This window comes from Pteropus medius, unplaced genomic scaffold (genome assembly GCF_902729225.1).
Source record: "Pteropus medius unplaced genomic scaffold, Ma_sr-lr_union100, whole genome shotgun sequence".
Classification (NCBI taxonomy): Eukaryota; Metazoa; Chordata; class Mammalia; order Chiroptera; family Pteropodidae; genus Pteropus; species Pteropus medius.
This window is the reverse complement of record NW_024354499.1, coordinates 6,348,940-6,368,398: the sequence shown is the minus strand read 5'-3', so window position 1 is coordinate 6,368,398 and position 19,459 is coordinate 6,348,940. Positions and strand designations below refer to the sequence as shown.

General features: G+C 39.8%; 1 pseudogene; it reads right to left on the bottom strand.

Annotated features, from left to right (window-relative positions):
* Positions 1 to 19,108: 19,108 nt before the first annotated feature.
* LOC120594747 (uncharacterized) lies at positions 19,109 to 19,227 on the bottom strand (annotated as a pseudogene).
* Positions 19,228 to 19,459: the final 232 nt, after the last annotated feature.

Genomic DNA, 19,459 nt, shown 5'->3' with positions numbered 1-19,459 from the left:
AGGAAAGTTTATTTAAAGGTGTTTGGGGAGGAGGAGGGAAGCAAAGACTAGAGAAAGCAAAGACAAAAGGCCAAGACAAGGGGGAGAAAGCCCTGAATCCAGTTGATATATCATTTTTCAGTTCTTGTGAGTTACAGTTTAAAGACTTTGTTAACCCATTTCCTAACCCATGGACATACAGTGAGGAATGGGGAGAAGGGTATGTAAGCTAAAAAGATAAGAATATGTAGTGTGAAAGGCCTGCTGGCAGTTCCCAGCCTTTAATCCATAGGTTCCCTATGGGTTTATCCATAAGGAGTGATTGATTTTATTTGTGTAGGCCGCCACTTAAAGACTCCATCATTCCCCTTCACAGGTGTGGAGAATGGGTTGTTGGTAACCCAGCAGAAATCTTCCTTTGTTCTGCAGGTGTCCTCCTGACCTGGTTGCAGGGCTGATTAGCATATTGCAGTCCCTGAATGTAGCTTGATTTAACACTTTAGTTCTCTTGCCTTCTCCCTACATTACTAACATATTAAAGACTGCTATAAACTGGGTAGGTGATAAATCAATACTTCAAGAGCTAGATATTGATTACTTGAATGAATGGCAAGTGAATGAATGAGTAAAGTAACACAGAATAGGTCTATCTAACACAAACTACATATGATAAAGGTGCCAACCATAGGAAAGTACTTTCCACTTTAGAATTTAGAAGGGAATTAAATATATACCCAAAGTTCTTTGTAAAAGTGGTCCAGAGACATTTAAAAAATAATGCTGTCTTTAGTACAGTGTCTTAGTGTAGCACGTAGAACATCTTCCAGAGGTCATGATTTGTAGCAGCATCTATTTTACATACATAATTCTGGGCTTCTGAGATCTTAGAGAGCAAGAGTTTCTTAAACGAGTGATTTTAGAAGTTTGATCTCTAACAGTGGTTCTCAAATTGGAGCGTGCCTCTGCAAGTCTTGTTCAAATACAGATTGCTGGTCCCCACCCCAGACTTTCTGACTCAGCAGGCCTGGGATATAAAAATCTAAAGGCTAAGAAAAAGAAAGAAAGTCATGAGGGACACTCTTGTTGGAGGGCTTCATGTTTCTATCACTAGATACAGAAAGAGCAAAGGGGGAAAGCATGACAATAACAGATAACATTTGTGAGTGGTTCGAAGGTGTTCTATTTGTGCATGCATCCGTTCATTTTAATCTTCCATCAGCCTCAGGGCACTAGTATCCTCGCTGTCGTTGACGTGATCTTCACCTACTTGTAACAGAGGAGGAAGCTGATACACACACTAATAACTGGAAAAGCCAGGATTTGGACCCAAAAGTTTCAACTTCTATGTTAGCATGCTTGATCCCACATTAAGAACCTTCCCGATAAAAGTGAATGCTCAGGCACTTACTACCTGCTGTGAGGCTGGAGGCCCTGACCCTGTGAGCTCAAATCCTCCTAGGCTGGTGGGACTTCTTGGCAGACTGAGGAGAAGACCACACAATCAACAAACATTTATTATAGGCCACATTGCCACAGGCATTTTACATACATTATCTTTATTCCCAATAGCCTCCCAGGCAGATTTTTGTCATTTTCTCCATTTCAGAGCTGTCCGGAGAATTAAAAGAATGAACTTAAAGTGAGCAGTGAATAAATAATAAAAATTCAACTCATTATTCCCCTCTTGAAGCCGCCTTTTGCTGCTTCTGGCTATGTTCCCAAACAGCTTTAGGCAGTTTACAGTGGCTTTAAGCCTTGATTTCAGGACCTTGCTGGGCTTCCTATGTCTTGGAAGGGCCCAATACATATTTATGGATATGGCTTCAAATCTGAGCTTCTAGAAGTCCCCCAGGGATCTGCTGAAGATAGGGTGGGGTAAAGGGTGTAGGAGGCAGAGGAGGAAAAGTGCTTTGAGGAGTAATTTCTTTTGAAGAGAACATTTCATGACTTTTTTGTTTGTTTAATTTCTAATTTGAAAACCACTGATTTGCAGCATTGTTTTTATGAGGGAAAATGTATTTCAAGTTCCAGACCACACACTTAGGACACAACCTGTTCCTACTGCAGGTAACAGAATGACATAATAAATAAGCCAGTGTCAAATGCTGCAAAAGGCAGTGAACCAGAACCTGGCCCCTCAACCCAGACATCAAAGGCATTCCGAGCTCAAGAGCAGATCATGTGATGATTCCTTTTCTCTTCTTTTACCTAAGCACATCTATTCATTCAACAATAATTTATCCAACCCCTGCTGTGAGCCAGCAGCAGAGGCCAGCACTGGGGATACTGAGATGAACATCCTGGGCCCCCACTTTCAGGAGTGGTTAGCCTCCTAGGAGGGATGATTCAGGAAGCAGGAATACAAAGAGACAGAGGAGAGCTCCAAGGGGAGCTGTCAAGCTCCATGAGGAAGGTAATGCTAGATTGAGACAAAAAAAGTGAAGAAGTGTTGGGAGTGGGGTGATTCTAAAGCATGGGGCACAGCACAGAAAGGCAGATAACAAGGCACAGGTACCACATGGAACCACTGGACACCTGCCACTCTAACTTCTTCAGACTGAGAGGGCCGTGTCCATAGTCCACTAAACTGGCAAACTGTGATAGCTGGTCTTCAATAAGGGTGGCTACAGATTGGATGGGCATGTCCCTGGCCCAAAGGCTCAGGCTGGTTGGAGTGTCCTATAAGGCACTCAATACAGAAGATATTAACTAAATCAGCCAATCACCCTGACTCCCTCTGGAATTCACACAGGAAGAATAGCAGGGATTTGGTCTATAAATGAAAGAGTCAAGTGCAGAGAAGCATGAGTACCAGACTAGACCAGGCACTACACACATTAAAACTGCCCCACCCACCCCACCCACTCCACCCTCACCCAAACTTTGAGTTCTCTTTCAAGTCTGTTCTGCATAACAGTAACTTATAACAATAATAACCATTTTATTTCTCAGAATTTTCATGAGTCAGGAATTTGGGAAGGGCTTAGCCGGGAGGTTCTGGCTCACAGCCTCTCAGGCAGTTGTAGTCAGGTACAGAACAGCAGGGAGCTGGAGCCCCTGGAGACTGCTTGCATGGCAACTGAAGGCATCGAGAGGGAGAGTTCCAGCAAGCAAAGTGGACGCTTCGTTGCTTTTTATGACCTAACCCGGGAAGTCATATACTATGGCTCTCATGTACTTTCTTGCTTGAACTTGTCACAGAAGCCCAAATAGTTTTCAAGCCCACCACTAATGGAAGAAATGTAGAAAAAAAAGTTGTGGACATATCGTAGAATTTCCACATAGTCTCAGCTCAGGCTTCCTATGAAACTCCATTTTCCTAAGAATTTAGATTAAGGTTTAAGTTGACTCCAGCCCTGGCACATCAGATAAGCTACAGTTCGCTCAGCAGGGCTAATGTATAAAGTAGGAAGTGAACGCAGACAAAGATAAGTCTGGAGAAGTAGGCAAGGGTCTTTCATGTCATACTATGGGGCTGGACTTTTTCCTATAGGTGTCTTCTCTTCCTTCTAGGACAAGTGAGGGTGGGTAGAGGTGACTTCCAAAAGTAGATGGCTTATAGGGCAGAGACTGGAAACAGGTGGTCCACTGCAGGGAACACCCCATACAATAGTTCTTAGATTAGAACATTTTTTAGAAAAAGTCAGCATCTTGAAAAATTAGAGACTCTGGTCACAGTGGATACTTATTTTTGCACAGACACAGGGCAGGGCTAAGAGAACAACAGCTGTCCACTTGACATGAGGTGTGTGCTCCTTAGCCGTATTTCAATAATTTCCTATTGCATCACAATTGTCTTGGTTCATTATTTATGTTACCTTCCCAACAACATTTGAATTTGTGACCTCTGATCTCAGGCTTCCTATGAGCAAAAGCTTTCATGGACTCAGGCTGGAAAAAAAAAAAAAACAACTTCTCGTTTAGCACTTGGCCATTCCAAATGTAGTTTGCTTAAACTTTATTTGGTAAACACTATATTCACTTATGTATTTTCAACTTTTTTTAAAGGGAAACCCTGTTTCTCTTGTTAAAGGTGACCTTGAGGTCATCTTTCCTGCTGAAGTGGATTCGATCCATTTGTTCAGAACAGTAGAGACAATTATGTGCACTATAAAGTGTCAATCAGGTACAATAAGTCCTCACTAATGTTGTGGATAGATTCTGGGACTTTAAGTGAAACAATATATAACAAAACCCATTTTACCTTAGGCTAATTGATATAAATAAGAGTTAAGTTCCTATAGCATTTCATCAATGTTATAACAAAGTGACGTTGAACAAAAGGACGTTATTCAAGGACCTGCTGTACAAAATGACCTTCCTGCAGAAGAAGTTACTTTAGCTGCCCTTTTGAGCCAATATCCTGGCTTGATGACTAGGACCCTTGGCCAACAGGTGATTGCAGCCAATCAGAACATGGAAATGCCCAGTTTAGGTACAAATCACTGAGCAATGTGTGTTTTTCGCCTCACAGGAAGTAGCTTGACATACTCCTTTACAACTCTTCAAATCATACCCTTTCTTCAAGCACCAAATCCAGCCTTCTCAGATTACTCTAGTCATATTGACAGGCTTACTACCTAGGACAGCCTCTATGACTGGCTTCATGCCTGTGTTTCCGAGTCCCTTCATCCCAGCTCCTTCATCACTGTGCCTCTTCTCCCATCAGACTCCCTTCTGGTTCATAGCTAGCCCGGACTTCGCCCCAGTATGGCTGCAACTCTAGTTTGCCTGGGAGCCTGATGGCCTGCTAAAGCCTCCCTGACTGGGTCAGCTCTCCCAAGGCCTGTTCCTCCCCACTAGGTAGCTCTGGGGCCAGTACTGCGCCTCTCCCTGCCTGTTCTTTCATAATGCCTACTCCTGTGTCTACCAGAGACACTGAAGCCAGTGAGGGGGTGAGAAAATGAAAAGACCGAACAGAGTAGATTCTTGGGAGGCAGACAAGAAAATGAGCAGAGGAAATTCCAACTAAGAGTTGGCTGAAATGGACCCTGATATCTTCATTCAGAATTAAAAATAAACCACTGGAGACACATAAGCACATAAGTAGCCATCACTGTTCCATACATATTTTTCTGTTCGGATTGTATCTTTGAATTTAGAAGAACTTTCCAAAAAGAAGAAGTCAACAAAAGAAGGGGAACAGTCTGAGGAAGCAATTAGGGGATGCAACACTAATTCCTTTATTTAGGAATAAAGAGAAGAGCAAGAGGATGATGGGGTCTCGGAACTGTTCATAAAATAGAATCAAGAACAGTAGAGGGTGAGAGAGATCGAATGCTTGTTGTTGGTTGGTAATTGTCAAGAGGCAGTATTGTGTGATATGGCCTGATCCAAATATTTAAAAATGAAACGTTGTTGTAATTTGGATATATCGATGAGGCCACAACAAGAGTTCTTGAGACAGAAAACTTCATGTTTGGATTAAAGTACTTGGATAATTTAATTGCTGCAGAAATGATCAAGATTTGATTCAAGTATCTAATACATAATAAGCATTGAATAATATCATGTGTGTTGAGATTACATACACCAGATGCCCAGTGAGGTCAGAAATGTTAACAAACAACATGATGGTTAAATACTGCCATCTATTTATCATCACCTATTCGTATATTAAGTGACTTCCTGAAATCTACGAAAAGCCAACTATGAGCCAGATGCTGGTGATGCAGTGATAAGTAAAAATGACATAGACTCCAACTTTGTGGTAATTATAATCTAAGATTACTTATCCTCCACTGGAGGCATATCAGCAGGAGACATTTGGACATAGGGGTTCACTCTTGGTTGCACACTGACTGAGGACCCTCCTGGCATTTAGCTGGCAGGGACCAGTGATACTAAACATTCTACACTGTGCAGACTCTGACTATAGGCCAACAGCACCCCCATTGGTAAGTACTGCTAGTGCAAGATGTGACACCATTTTTAGAGACAGATTTTTTTTCATAACAAGACCAAGTACATAATGAATGTTTATTTTTAAAGCATAGATTTTTCAAATTCCTTTACCATGTTTCTATTTAAGTCTCATGGAATACTTTTCTCCTAAATGACACACTTTGGTTTTGGTTTCGGTCTGTTTATTTGTTTGTTTGTTTGTTTGTTTGTTTAGTGGTGACATTGGTTAACAAAGTCCAGTAAGTTTCAGCTGTACATTTTAACAGTAAGCGCATATATATTTACATTGTGTGTTCACCTCCCATAGTTAGTTCTTTCTGTCACCACATATTTAACCTCTTTTACTCCCATCTACCTCCCCCTCCCTAAATGACACACTTTGGAAAACACTAGAATAGAGGTTTAGAACAGTCTCTCCCAGGTTTGAATCCCAGCTCTTACCATTTAGTAGCTGAGACTGTGAGAAAGTTACTTAATGTCTCTGAGTTCCCGACTGGAGATAGGTAATAGCTAGCTAACTGAGGTATTGTCAGATTGTTGGAAGGACTGAGGTAGTGATCTGTATGACTTGCCTTGCCTGGTGTATGGAAATATGCATGTTAAGAAGAGGTGGCCAGCACAGAAAATGTGGCCCAGAAGTTTAGATGTGGAAAAAGATGATGTGGTGGGTGAAGGGCGAACTGGGGACAGGGGATGCCTTTTTGAAGAATAAGGACACCCGAAGAACTAAAGGGCACAGAGAAGGCAATAAGAAGGCCCAGCAGGTGAGGGTGGAGATCAAGTGAGGAAATAATCCAGGCAAGAAGACACACCTGGAAGGTGTTATTCCTATTTCATTGCATGTTTAAAGAGTGATTCATTTCCCACAAAGATTCCTCTGAACAAATAGGCCCCTCATGATACCTCATTCTATTTCTACCTTGTATCTCCTTTGTGCAGAAAAGACAAACAAATGCATTTCTTGGTCTCACGTGGTCCTGCTTCTGATAATTCACCCACAGAAAGGCCCACTGGAGGAAGAGGGCAGTGTCTAAGCAAGATTTAACTAAGTCTTTTGCTAACCAGGCCCCTATCACTAAATTGTAAGGTCAGGAGCAGGAACAAGAGCAGAGAGTCTAAGCAAATGGAGAATTTGCTTGTAGTCTGTATGGTCTTCCTTGTTTGTTTGTTTGTTTGTTTGTTTGTTTGTTTGACATGTTAACCATCTTGACAAGGTTTCTGCAAAGTTCCTTCTGATTACTTATGTTGGGCAGAAATCTCTCTCTTAGCCAGAGTTCCTCCCACTGGTCATGAGGTGCATTCTCACGTTCTGGAGGCAATTCATGTGCCAGTTGCATAATATAAAACAATGTTTTGGATATGTAGTAGAGGAGGAGGAAGAACCATGGGAGGGACTCTCTGCTTCTTGGCATTTAATCCATTCAGGCCATTATAGACTTTGTAAATACTTGTTGACACTTCTTGTTTGTTGTAGGAAGCCCCAGCTCTACAATTCAAGTGTTAGTTCTACCCACACTGTTAATGAAAGACAACATCGCAGCTGTTGTCTCCACCCCCTTTGCCTCCTTTCCCAAATAAAAATATTTGGAAACTGAGTAAGAGTTGCCCCATTCTTAGTCTCACCCACACTTGCCCTTCTCAGTGTTCTATCCAGGTACTTCCCTAGAACCAGCAGTTCTCCAAGAAGGTGAGTTACAGCTGCCAGTCATGACCATTGGGGCATACCTCTGCCCAGTGCTTTTGGATGTCACCACACAGGTTTTCTTGGTTGGGTTTTGGCATCTGTCCTTGGCTAAATGCTGAGCTCTCCAATTAGTCACCCTGACCAGTGCACGTAGAATGATTGAACTGTGGTGTCATTTGGTTTGTTTAGGAAGGAAAAAAGTAAAGTTATGCAACTATTCTTTCTTTTCCTTATTCACACTCTAGAGTTCACGGTCAGGCAGCATTATTTATAGAAGAACCTTGGTCTTCCATATTGATAAAATCTTCTTCCGAACCTGTCTTTGTGTTCAAAATATTCTTCCATTTATACTATGGATTCAATATCAGAAATAGCAGTAAACATTCTATAGCCAAAAGAGCTGTGATAGATTAGTGATGTCTGTTTTGAAAGCAGGCTGGGAAAGTGGCAACATGTATGCTATGTGTTTGCCATCCTTGGTCTATAACTAACTAGATTATGGAATTGCTTTTCCTATTATTCCTTGGGTCACAGTTTAGCCCACTATCTCTGTTCTTAGAACCTATAATTGCTTTTTTACTTGGGTAATTATATCTTTTAACTTTATGCTACTCAGCTTATTACATTCAATCAAGAGATATTTATTGAGACCCAGCTATGTGCCAAATACTACTCTAGAACCCTGAAGAAATAGCAGTGAACAAGAAAGACAAGATCCAAATTAAAAAAAAAAAAAGACAAGATCTCTGCCCTCATGAAGCTTATTTCCTAGAATACAGAGGCAAATAACAAATAGACAAATATATATATAAGAATATTTCAGATAATAAGTGTTTTAAAGAAACAGAACAGACCAATGTGATAAAGAGTGACTGAAAGGGGATTTCATTATTGTGGATTTATTTTTAAGATGAGAAATACACTAGGGCATGCTTGTATGACATTGGGAGAATTATTGTATAGAAAGGGAAATTGATGCTGCAGGAGAAAAGAATAATCACAGAAATTACTTGGGTGCCACTTTCTCTTCTACACACCCTTTCTTCACCAGAGCAGATCAGTTTTTCTCTTTCCAACTGATCACTTTGTAGTCTGTGGTCATCAGCTTCTCTGTGCTTCCAGGGTTGCTTTCCATTATATAATCCAGGACCATAAGTTTCCCAAAGAAAGTCATACATGAAAGCGTGAGATGCCCTTCGCATAGGCTTAAGTATTCTTGTACCATCTGGACTCACTTCTTAAAGTGAGTTCTTAAAGTCAATTTGACTGTCTAATAGGCTGTCACCAAGGATTGGCTTCCTCTCTCATATTTCTTCAAGGATTCATTTTGTTGACTCTTTCTCTCAAATAATCTCCCCATCTGTTTTTGACAGCAACAGCAAAGACAACTTTCAGCTGGTTTAACAAAGGACTCTCTGCCCTGTAGTGGGCTGTGACTGATTCTTCTTGAAGTTAGAGAAAAAACACTACTACTTAGGTCAAGATTAAGTTTGAGTCAGAATTTGGGCCCGGAGTTAGTCTGGACTCTGGGCTCAGGGATTCAAAAGCTTCATTATGGCTCATGCATGATCTGGCTGAGTTCACAAGTTTAGAACATCCATGTGGAGATTTGAGGCCAAAGTACTCTGGTAGTAAACACTATATGTTTGCTCATTTTATGACCAAAATAGTTTGCTGAAAGTTGTCTTTGACCTTTATCAAAGCTCCTCTTTCCTCCTCTTCCTCCTGTTCTTCCTTTTCTACTTTTAATATGTGTGCGAAAAGGTTTGGCAGAGGGGTTCATTGGCTCTTCCTGGAGATTGAGCATGTCATTCACATGAAGCTGACAGGTTGCAATGAAGAACAGTCAAATTTCCAATCAGCGCATGTTCCTTCTTTAGCAATTCCTCCCAAAAGGGGTCTACGTTTTTTTCACTCTTACATTCTAGCTCTGAGATAATGATCTGGATTCCAGAGACCTGCACCTCATCACAAGGCACTTGTTTGTGATTCTTCGATGGAGGAATTGCTCAGAAGAGTTTTTCAGGCAGCCAGGAACAAAAACAAAAGTTTATTCAGAAACTTTCCATTTGCTATGGGTCAGAATCTTAATTTAAAATGTCTTTTAAAAAAATATCTTCTTCTATAGTGTTTAAATTCTCATCGCCCATAGCACAACTTCTGTTTCTTCACTTCACACTCTACCCCTAACACTAACCTTAACCCATGCTAATTAATCTTGTCAGGTAAAATCTATTTTTGGTACAATCTTGTGGTCAACTTAATTATACTCTCAGGTACCAGTTAAACAAAATCAAGCCACCATATTTGTCAGTGTATTAATTTCAAATGTTTTTTGATCATGTTCAAGAAGAATCAAGCAGAAAATCACAACCAAAACTATCTTATTCATATCAAACAAATTTTGATATCAGTATCTATCCAACATTAACTCAAGGGGAGTTTTCTTAGCAAATAACTATATTTGTCAAATTATGTTTTTTCTTCCACTCAAATTATTAATCATGAGATAAAACTGTGAATTATCAGATTTAATCTTCAGCTAAATAAATATTACTCTGACTTTAAAGGGGGAAAAAGCAAGAAAATGATGAACATGAAAGTGGGACAGAGGTTCCCTCATGGTGGTAGGAAGTCAGAAGGATGAGAGCCGCAAACATAAATCTTCAACAGAATGAATAATGTTCTACGGGCTAAACTGGGCGGTGACCTCACAAATATGTTATTACCATGCTGATAGTGTCCACATATGTTACATACATTCTTTTATATGTATCGAATGTTACATGAAAGAAAAAAAATTATTCCAGCCTGAGTTATAAGCAAAGAATGCATCCTTTTTCCTTGGATAGGATACCATTATTCTAAAAACAAAATTCAGATACATTGTTCTGGTTTTCTGGCTAATGTCCAGCAGGATATATATTTTTTAAGTTTTCCAGGAGTTGAAGTCACATATTAATTAACTTTGTCAGATAAAATATATTTTTGGAGACTTTTTTGTTCAATTTAGTTCTACTATCGGGGTCCAGTTAAATAAAAACAAGCTGCCATGTTTCTTAGTGCATTAATTTCAAATGTTTCATGTGATTCTCTGTGTTTTGATGTTTCCAAGGTGTTAGAATAAATTTGAAGCCATAATTTTTCTGTTGTAAAATGTTTATGTTCATTTTCTACTCTATTTGTGTTCCTTTTTCTTATTGATTTATAAAAGCTCTTTCTATATACAAATGTTTTACCAGTTTTTCATTTGCTATTTATGTTTGTTAGTAGTTTTTGTAGTGAGAAAAGGGTTTTAGCTCTCAAATGATTAGATTATCAGTGAGAGTTTCTCATTTGTTTTTCTTTTTGTTTTTGCCTTTGCATTAGGATAATCTTTTTATCCCAAAATAATGAAATCATCCACTTAAATTTTCTTATAGTGTGTTTATGGTTTTATTTATGTTCATACATAGCACAGGTCAATAAACTGTAGCCCTCATGCTTAATCCAACCAAATTGCCTATTTTTTTTAAGTACAGTTTTATTGAGACACACTGATTTGTTTATGTATTGTTCATGTCTGCTTTCACACTTCAATAGCAGTTAATTCATTGTAACAGAGATGGTATGGCTCATGAAGCTTAAAATATTTATGACTGGCCCTTTACGGAAAAAGTTTTGTCTGCTCTGTGTATTAAATAGTCAATACTTTTTCCCACTAGTCTGCTTGCCTGTTTCTACAACAATACTGTACTTTAAAAAAAACTAGGTTTAAAATATGTTTAAAATGCTAATAGTATAAGCTCTTCCATTACCACTTTGAAATCATATTGACCATCTTTAAATCTATTCTTTTGAATGAAGTACAGTGTCATTTTGTTAAATTCCTATACCTGTTATAAGCATTCATACACAAGTCTTCATGTGGACATATGTATTAATTTATCTTGGTAAATACCTAGGAATAGATGGAATTGCTGGGTCATATGGTAAGTGCATATTTAACTTTATAAAAAACCACCAACCAAGGGTTGCCTTGCCTAAAAAAATTAAATTAAATTAAAAAAAGAAAAAGAAACCACCTGTCTTCTATTATATTTAAAAAATTTTTTTCTTTTCAATTTGATTTTGTCTTCCAGGAAAACCAGTTATGCTTATGTTGGATCTCCTTTGACTGCTTTTTCTCCACTTACTATTTTCTCTTTAATCCTTTTTAATCTTTATTTCCATTTCATTGTATTGAGTTTCCTCATTCCTATCTTATGATTTGCCACTGTCCTCTCTTCTTCAATATCTTCTTCCCGCTCTTCTCTAGTTGCTCTTTCCTGAACTCAAGAGTTCTAACTAAACCTGGCTTTTGCAATGTATCCCTGTTCATAGTAACTTTTGCTCCATCTATTGCACTTTCTGGTATAATTTGGTACCCATTTTGGAAAACTGTTGTTATCTACCAAAGTTGAAGATATACATACCCTAAGATCCTATGAACCCTGGATCTTTGTATATTCTTTATATATTCTGTATATATTTAAAGCAATATAAGCCTTTTGTCAGCCATTTATGTGTTGCATATCATCTCCCTCTATGGCTTTCTTTTTTACTTTCCTAATGTTATTTTTGATGAACAGAGATTTTTGTTTCAATGTATTTGTATATATCAATCCTTTTCTGTTCTGTTTAAGAAGATTTTCCTTCTCCTGAGATCATGAAGATATTCTTTCATACTATCTTCTAGGAACTTTGATTTCCCTTTCCTTTAAAAGAAGAGTTTACCTGAATTTTATTTTTGCATATGTGTGAAGCAGAAATTAATTTTCATCTTTTCAATGAGTTTTCAAGCATCCCAGCACATTCATTAAAAAGAATTTCTCTTTCCCACTGCTCTACAGTGTCACTTTTGACATAATCAAGGGTCCATATATCTGTTTTACTATTCTAATTCATTGATAAATTTGTCCGTCATTGAGTCAATACCACAAAGTCTTAATTGCTATAGTTTTTAATAAATCTTGATATAGCTAGCTAGAATAATTTCTCCCATATTATTCTTATTTATATATACACATATATTTAAATATTATTTTATGTGTTAAATTAATTTTAAATAAATATATGTTTATTATATTCATTAATATAAATATACTTGTTTATGTAAATATATAAATTTACATTATATTATTTTATAATATATTATATTATAAATTTATTTATAATTATATTTATATTATAATTATATTATAATATATTATATTATAAATTTATTTATATATTATTTATTATTTCTATATATTTATATATACATTTCCCTCTAAGCACAGTTTTACCTTCTCTCACATCTTTAGATATGTAGTATTTTTATTATTATTCAGCTCAAAATATTCTATAATGTTATTAGGTACATACATATTTAGTATTGTTATATCTTCCTAGTGAATTAAACCTTTAATTATATCTTTTTCCAGAGTAATTTATGTTACTTCTGTCATGTGCTTGAAAGCACCAGTAATCTGCGTTCACCTTAATTCAATTTCAGAAACTGCATAATCAAACCTGAGTTGTAAGCCCTCTGAAGGCCTACTTATTTCCAGTTCAACCTTATTCCTAGGGTGCAAGCATCCCTTTCGAGTCTCAATCTAAAGGGAGAAGCATTCATCAGGCTTCCCTCTTGGTGGACCCTGGACTCTAGGCCTCATGCCCCAGTCCCATGAGGCTGTCATATGTGTCACTCAGCCTCCTAGCCACTTCCTCCAGGATTGGCAAGCACTGCAGTAAACTGCTTATTGTTGGGAAATAAAAAAATTGTTACTTGTACATATTAGTTTTAAACTGGTCATGGTACTGAACTTGGTTATTAATTCTGTAAATTTTTTTCTGCTGCTTCTTTTACATTTTCCAGGTAGATAAAACATCATTGGCAAATGATAGTGCTTTTGTCTCTTCTTAGCATTTAGTATCACAGAGAAAATGTATACAGCCAGTCTAATTTTTAAGCATGCCTCCTCAACCTGGGTACTTAACACATTTTGCCTGTGTGTTCCTAAATGTGAGCCTCTTCTCATTGGTTTGCTATGGATGGAGCAAACCGTTTCCATCAACATAGAATGCTCTCTCTGGCAGTCTGAAAATATTCTTTTATTCCATATTGAAGTATTCTGTCCCATTTGTTCTGTTCTTTATCAGAAACAATTATTTATAAGTCAAGTCTCAATGTTCTATTCTCTCTATCTATTATATTCTGTCACATGATTTTTTTTTCTTTTCCTCTGCATTCTGGGAGAATTTCTCAATCTTGTTCTCTCAGCTTTCATCTCTGTTCTCGGTCCCGGTCTTTATTGGCTCAATGTGTATTTTTAAATTTTGTTATCTCATTCTCTTATCTCTGTGTGGGTTTTCGTCCTGTCTCATAAAGCAGCGGTCCCCAACCTTTTTGGCACCAGGGACCGGTGCTCCTATGAGAATCTAATGCCTGATGATCCGAGGTGGAGCTGAGGCGGTGATGCTAGTGTTGGGGTATGGCTGCAAATACAGATGAAGCTCTGCTCGCTTGCCTGCCACTCACCTCCTGCTGTGCAACCAGTTCCTAACAGGCCACTGACAGGTACCACTGGTCTGGGGCCCACGGGTTGGGGACTCCTGTCATAAAGACCACATCTTCTTTTATTCTACTCAGGATGCCAAACGGCCTCCAGAAATTTTCTTCTGGAGCCTGCAGTACATTATTTCCGAATCTTCCGCCTGGTATTTCCTTTCCCTTGTTTCTATAATTTATTTACAGGTTCTATATTAAATTGTTTTTCTCTTTAATCATAATCTTCATCACCATAGTGTAGCTCGCATTTATTAAGTGCTTCCTATGTACTGTCCTGAGCATTTGTCATGTATTGACTCATGTAATCCTCATAACAGCAATGAAGAAAGAAGCATTGCTGACCTCATTTTATAGAGGTGAATGCTGAGAACACCAAGGTTAGGCAACTCGCCCAAGGTCACAGAGCTATAAATGGTGTTGTCCGGATATGATCCAGACAGCCTGGCTCCAGGGTGCGGATGCTATACTGCCTCTCGATAATATTTAAATCATTTTTTTTTACAGGTAAATGCTATTTAAACTCAATATTTGACAACAGATTTCCTAACTTCATTGCTTGTTGTGTGAAGTCAACCTTCATTCTCAGTTCCACTGGTGAAGGGCAAGTTGGAGTATATAACATCCAGTCCAGTTCTGTTTTTCAGTGGATGTTTATCCACTTAACCCTGTACCTGATACTCCAAACCAATGAAATTCTTGAAAAGCTACATTTCTGATTGGTTCCGACAGAGTCCTTTCTCTTGATGCCAACTCTAATAGCTCTTTACCTGCAGAGGTTATATCTCCCAGGTTGCAGTTATTGCTACCAGCCCCCTGCCCTGATTATCTCCCAACACACACACACACACACACACACACAATAATACACACACACACACACACACACACAGCATTATGACACGCACAATCCCTCTTCTTACTGCCTAGTTAACTCTGGGGAATTGCTGTCTTTAAATAGATGCAGACGGATAATAAGGAAGGAGGAGGAGAATTAACCTCGGTTAACTCACAGGACCCCACAGTAGAGGATCAGCTGGATCTTTGAGTCAAGCAGCAAACAGTGGGGAGGTCCGAAGAGTCTTACGTTTTTCAGGCCTGTTTTGTTTCATGATCCAAATGAAGTGAAGGTTTTTCCTAACCTTCATTTGTCTATGTTAAAGATTCCTCTGAAATTCTAGGTTTATGCCATCCTTTAGACATAGCTTTGGGGGTGGTTCTAAGCTTTCCCCTCACCAACCTTTGCCATGGCTTCATAGATACTTTATTGAAAAGGTGAGAGATACTGTACTGTTAAACCAGAATTCCCCTCAGCTATTACGGCTTTTAAAGCTTACAAACAGATTAGATCAGATCAGTGATCAAATAAATTCGTAAAGGTATTAAAAAGCTGCATTAATTTCTAAACTTGATTGCAACTTCATCAGTGGCCTTTGTGTATCTACAGATACTTTTCACCTCACTTAGCATCTTCTAAATCTTCAACATATAAAAATTACCAATCAAGACTATCAAAAAGCACAACCTCCTGTGTTGGATATAACTAGGCAAGAACTACTATTTGCCTACCCGACCAGTACTACTCTCCTCTTTTTTCTGAGTAATACTAGCCCAATTTTATTTGCGGTGACTATATTTTTGAGATTTCTTCATATCCATATGGCCACGTGACATTATTTTAGCTAAGGAAACATGAGTAGAAGCTGTTGGCAATGGAGCAAGGGTGGAAAACAATGCACAGAACATACTCCCTAAAGAGGGTCAGGCAACTAGAGATTGCTTCTCTCTTTTTGTTTTTCCTCACTTTCTCCTGCTTCCTGCCTGGAACACACATGTGATGGCTGGATTTTCAGCAGCTATGTTAGACCATAAGCAACCTTAAGATGAAAGCCATGCACTATGGATGACAGAGCAGATGGACAGAATAACCGGTATGGTTTTCTCGTACAAGTTTTTGACTCCATATCTCCAGACTTCTTTTAGAAAAAAAGAAAGATAATAAGATAAAACTCATATTTTGTTTAAACCACAGTTATTTACAGTCTTTTACTAGCAGTCTATTGTAATTTCTGAGATTCTTCTCTAAATAATAAAAGTAATAAAAAGCTAATTCTTCATAAGTGCCTACTGTATGCTGGGCACTCTTCTAAGGGATATTGTTTTCATCCTCACAGCAACATTCTCACTGTATAGATTAGAAAATCTAGGTCAGAATGCTTAAATAATGTGTCCAAGGTCACACAGCTAGCAAGTAGTAGACCTAGAATTTGATCCAAGCAAAGCTCCAGAATCTATAGTCTTAACCACCTGCTGACTGCTCTAACATCCCAGCCCAAACTACAAAAATGGCCCAGAAAATACATTGGGCACTGAAATTAGGCAACAGCAGTCCCAACAGTTTAAGCTGGTAATTTCCAGACTCATATGTGTCTTTCATGGTCTTCTCTGACTTTACTAGGCACCAGATCACAAATGTTGACAAAAATCTAAACTGACAGTGTGCCTCACAGGCCGAGCTGAAATCCTGGGTGAGGATTCACTGGCGCTGCTGCATGCAGATGCTGGGCCTCTTACTGCCCTCGGGCAGCCCAGCTATAGTTCCACATTCACATCCCATTCAGGAATCTCACAGTATAAGTCATCCTTTGGCGAAATCCCAATTTTTCCCCAAGTGAAACAGAAGCAGAACAGTTGTAAAAATTACATACTAGCCACCTTTGAGTGTTTCTATTATAATGCAGTTAGGTACATGTGTTCAGATCATTGGCATATACCAGCCATTCCAGGGCCACATTCCCAGTTTCTCTGCAGCTGTGTTGCATGCACAGCTCACTGCAGAGTAATAATCAAATTCATTTATAAGAATTTGTCCAGATTCTCTGGGACGTTTGTATAAGCACTCATATAAAGTGTTTTCTAGCCCTTTCTCAGTGAGTTTAAGTTAAAATATTATTATGCTTTAACAGAAAGTTGTTGCTTTTCCCTTTCTTTCCTCTTTCTCACCCACAACCTATTAAACAATCAGATTGATTGCATCTGAATGAAAAGGCAGAGTTGGAGATACACCAATTTTAACAAATAGGGGAAATATGTTGAAAATTTTACCTCAAACTTACACATGGGCCAATATTTCAATAGGACCCTGTTCCAACATGTGTATTGTCAGCCTCAGGGTTTTAGAAGCCTGGAGAGATAGAACCAAGTGTAGGGGACAAAGGACCACTTCTAGGCAATCTGGGTAATTCTCTGGCTGCAATGCATCATTTGGCAGTGAGTGGGGTCATCACATCTCAAGGCGGATTCCTCAAGCTTCCAGCAGGATGGAATAAGGGACCCTTAGGAGGACCATGGGCCTTGGGATCCCCAACCAGCTTGGGTCTGAAAGGAGGGGGAAAGGGATACTGAGTCTCTGACTTCTCCAATTGCAATTTCCCCCCACTGGCCTATCGCTGATATCTGAGATCCTGCCGTTGTAGAGCTCTTTTAGTTTTTCTTGCAGTCAGGGGATGCAGATGCTACTGGAAAGATGGCAACATACAACAATTCTTCCCCAGGTAGAATCTAGTTGATCAGTGTCTTTCCAACCTAACAGCTCCTGAGTAAATAAAACAGGACACCAAAAAAGGAGTGTGTGCGCACAGAGGGTGGGGCTTGCAGAAGATGTGGGGAGAGGTGAGCCCTGACCAATGAGGAGGGTACAAGAGAAGGGAGAGTGTCTAGAGAGCGGTGCAGAGAGGTGGGAACACTAGGAGGTATGTGGTGCATACAGGGCAGGGGCTCATGGAGAGGTGGAGCCAATAGATGAGTGGGGACTAGTGAGCAAACCAAGAAGAGGAGAATTGAGCATATCGTCTTCTGCACTTGGTAGAGACACCTGGGTAGAAGCTCTGGTCACTGGGGATTGAGTGGCAGCAGCAGATGAGCCCTTGGTTCTAGAAAGGGGGAGAGGGGGACGCATTAGGGGAGTAAGAGGAAAAGACAGCACAGTCCATTGTCTCCTACTTCATGCAAACACTCACCTCGGGTGAGACCAGCATGAACACGTGGCAGATGCTGCTCCCAGTTAGCCCCAAGCCACCTCACTGCTCCTCTTACCAAGGTCAATCTCCAAAACCTGGTTGCCCAATCACATAGGAATGAGTCAAGGCCCGGCCAGGCTGGGTGGGGCATGGATGTGTGGGCAGAAGACTCTGAGACTTGCACAACCCTGGACTACTGATGTCACCAGAGGGAGCCCAGCTGCAGCCTGAAGCACTGGAGTGACCCCTCCAAAAACTCTGAGAGGAGGGGCGCTGGGCTGTAGGTTTTTTGGCTTCCCCTCTGGGTTGGCCCTCTGATACGTCCTGTCACTTCTCAGACCAGATATTAACAGGGATAATAAGTTCCCTTCATGTCTACCTCTGTGGGTAAGGGGAGGGCGTAAGAGGTGTTAGAGCCAACCAAGCTTGACTTTCTGTTCCAATGACTGGCACGGGACACCCTGGACTGAAGAGTGGGGTCATCACATCTCAAGGGGGCTTCCTCAAGCTTCCAACAGGATGGAATAGGGCACCCTTAGGAGGACCATGGGCCTTGGGATCCTCAACCAGCTTAGGTCTGAAAGGAGGGGGAAAGGGATGCTGAGTCTCTGACTCAGGTCAGCTCAATCTTGGGGGCTTCAAATCCAGCCAGAGCTGTGGCAAGTTTCAGGTACAACCAAGTTGGTTCCCCAAAACCACCTGCTGAGCAAAGGAAGGGAGCCAGGCTGATGGGAATGAAGGCATGTATTACTGGAGAGGATACAGAAAGCAGCAAGTTAGAAATAGAGGAACCTACCCATTCTCACATCTCGAGCTTGTCACATTTAAGCTAAAGTCAACAAAAAAGCAAAAGATGTGCCTCTAAGAGGGGTCTCAGAAGGAGGAGAGGATTTTTAAATTCCCTCCAATCGAGATTTGATTTATTTATTTATTTTTTTAATTTATTTATTTTTAAGCCTACAGCACCTGGTATTCCTAAGTAGTCTCCCATCCAAGTACTAACCAGGCCTGACCCTGCTTAGCTTCTGAGATCAAATGAGATCGGGCGTGTTCAGGGTAACATGGTCGTAGGGGAGCAGACTTTAGACAAAGGACCATGAACTTGCCAGGGAAGGCATCCATGAGCCGACTGAGGATATTGGAGCTGGAAGTAAGGCTTGAGTCCCTAGGCAGCAAAAGAACCTGTCATCTGTCTCTTCAGGTTAGAAAAGAAGGGGCCCCGTTAGCCCACATGGGGCCTCATATGAACTGAAAATGGCACCCCCTCTAGGCAAACCAATTGGATAGACACACCAGAAGCACTCA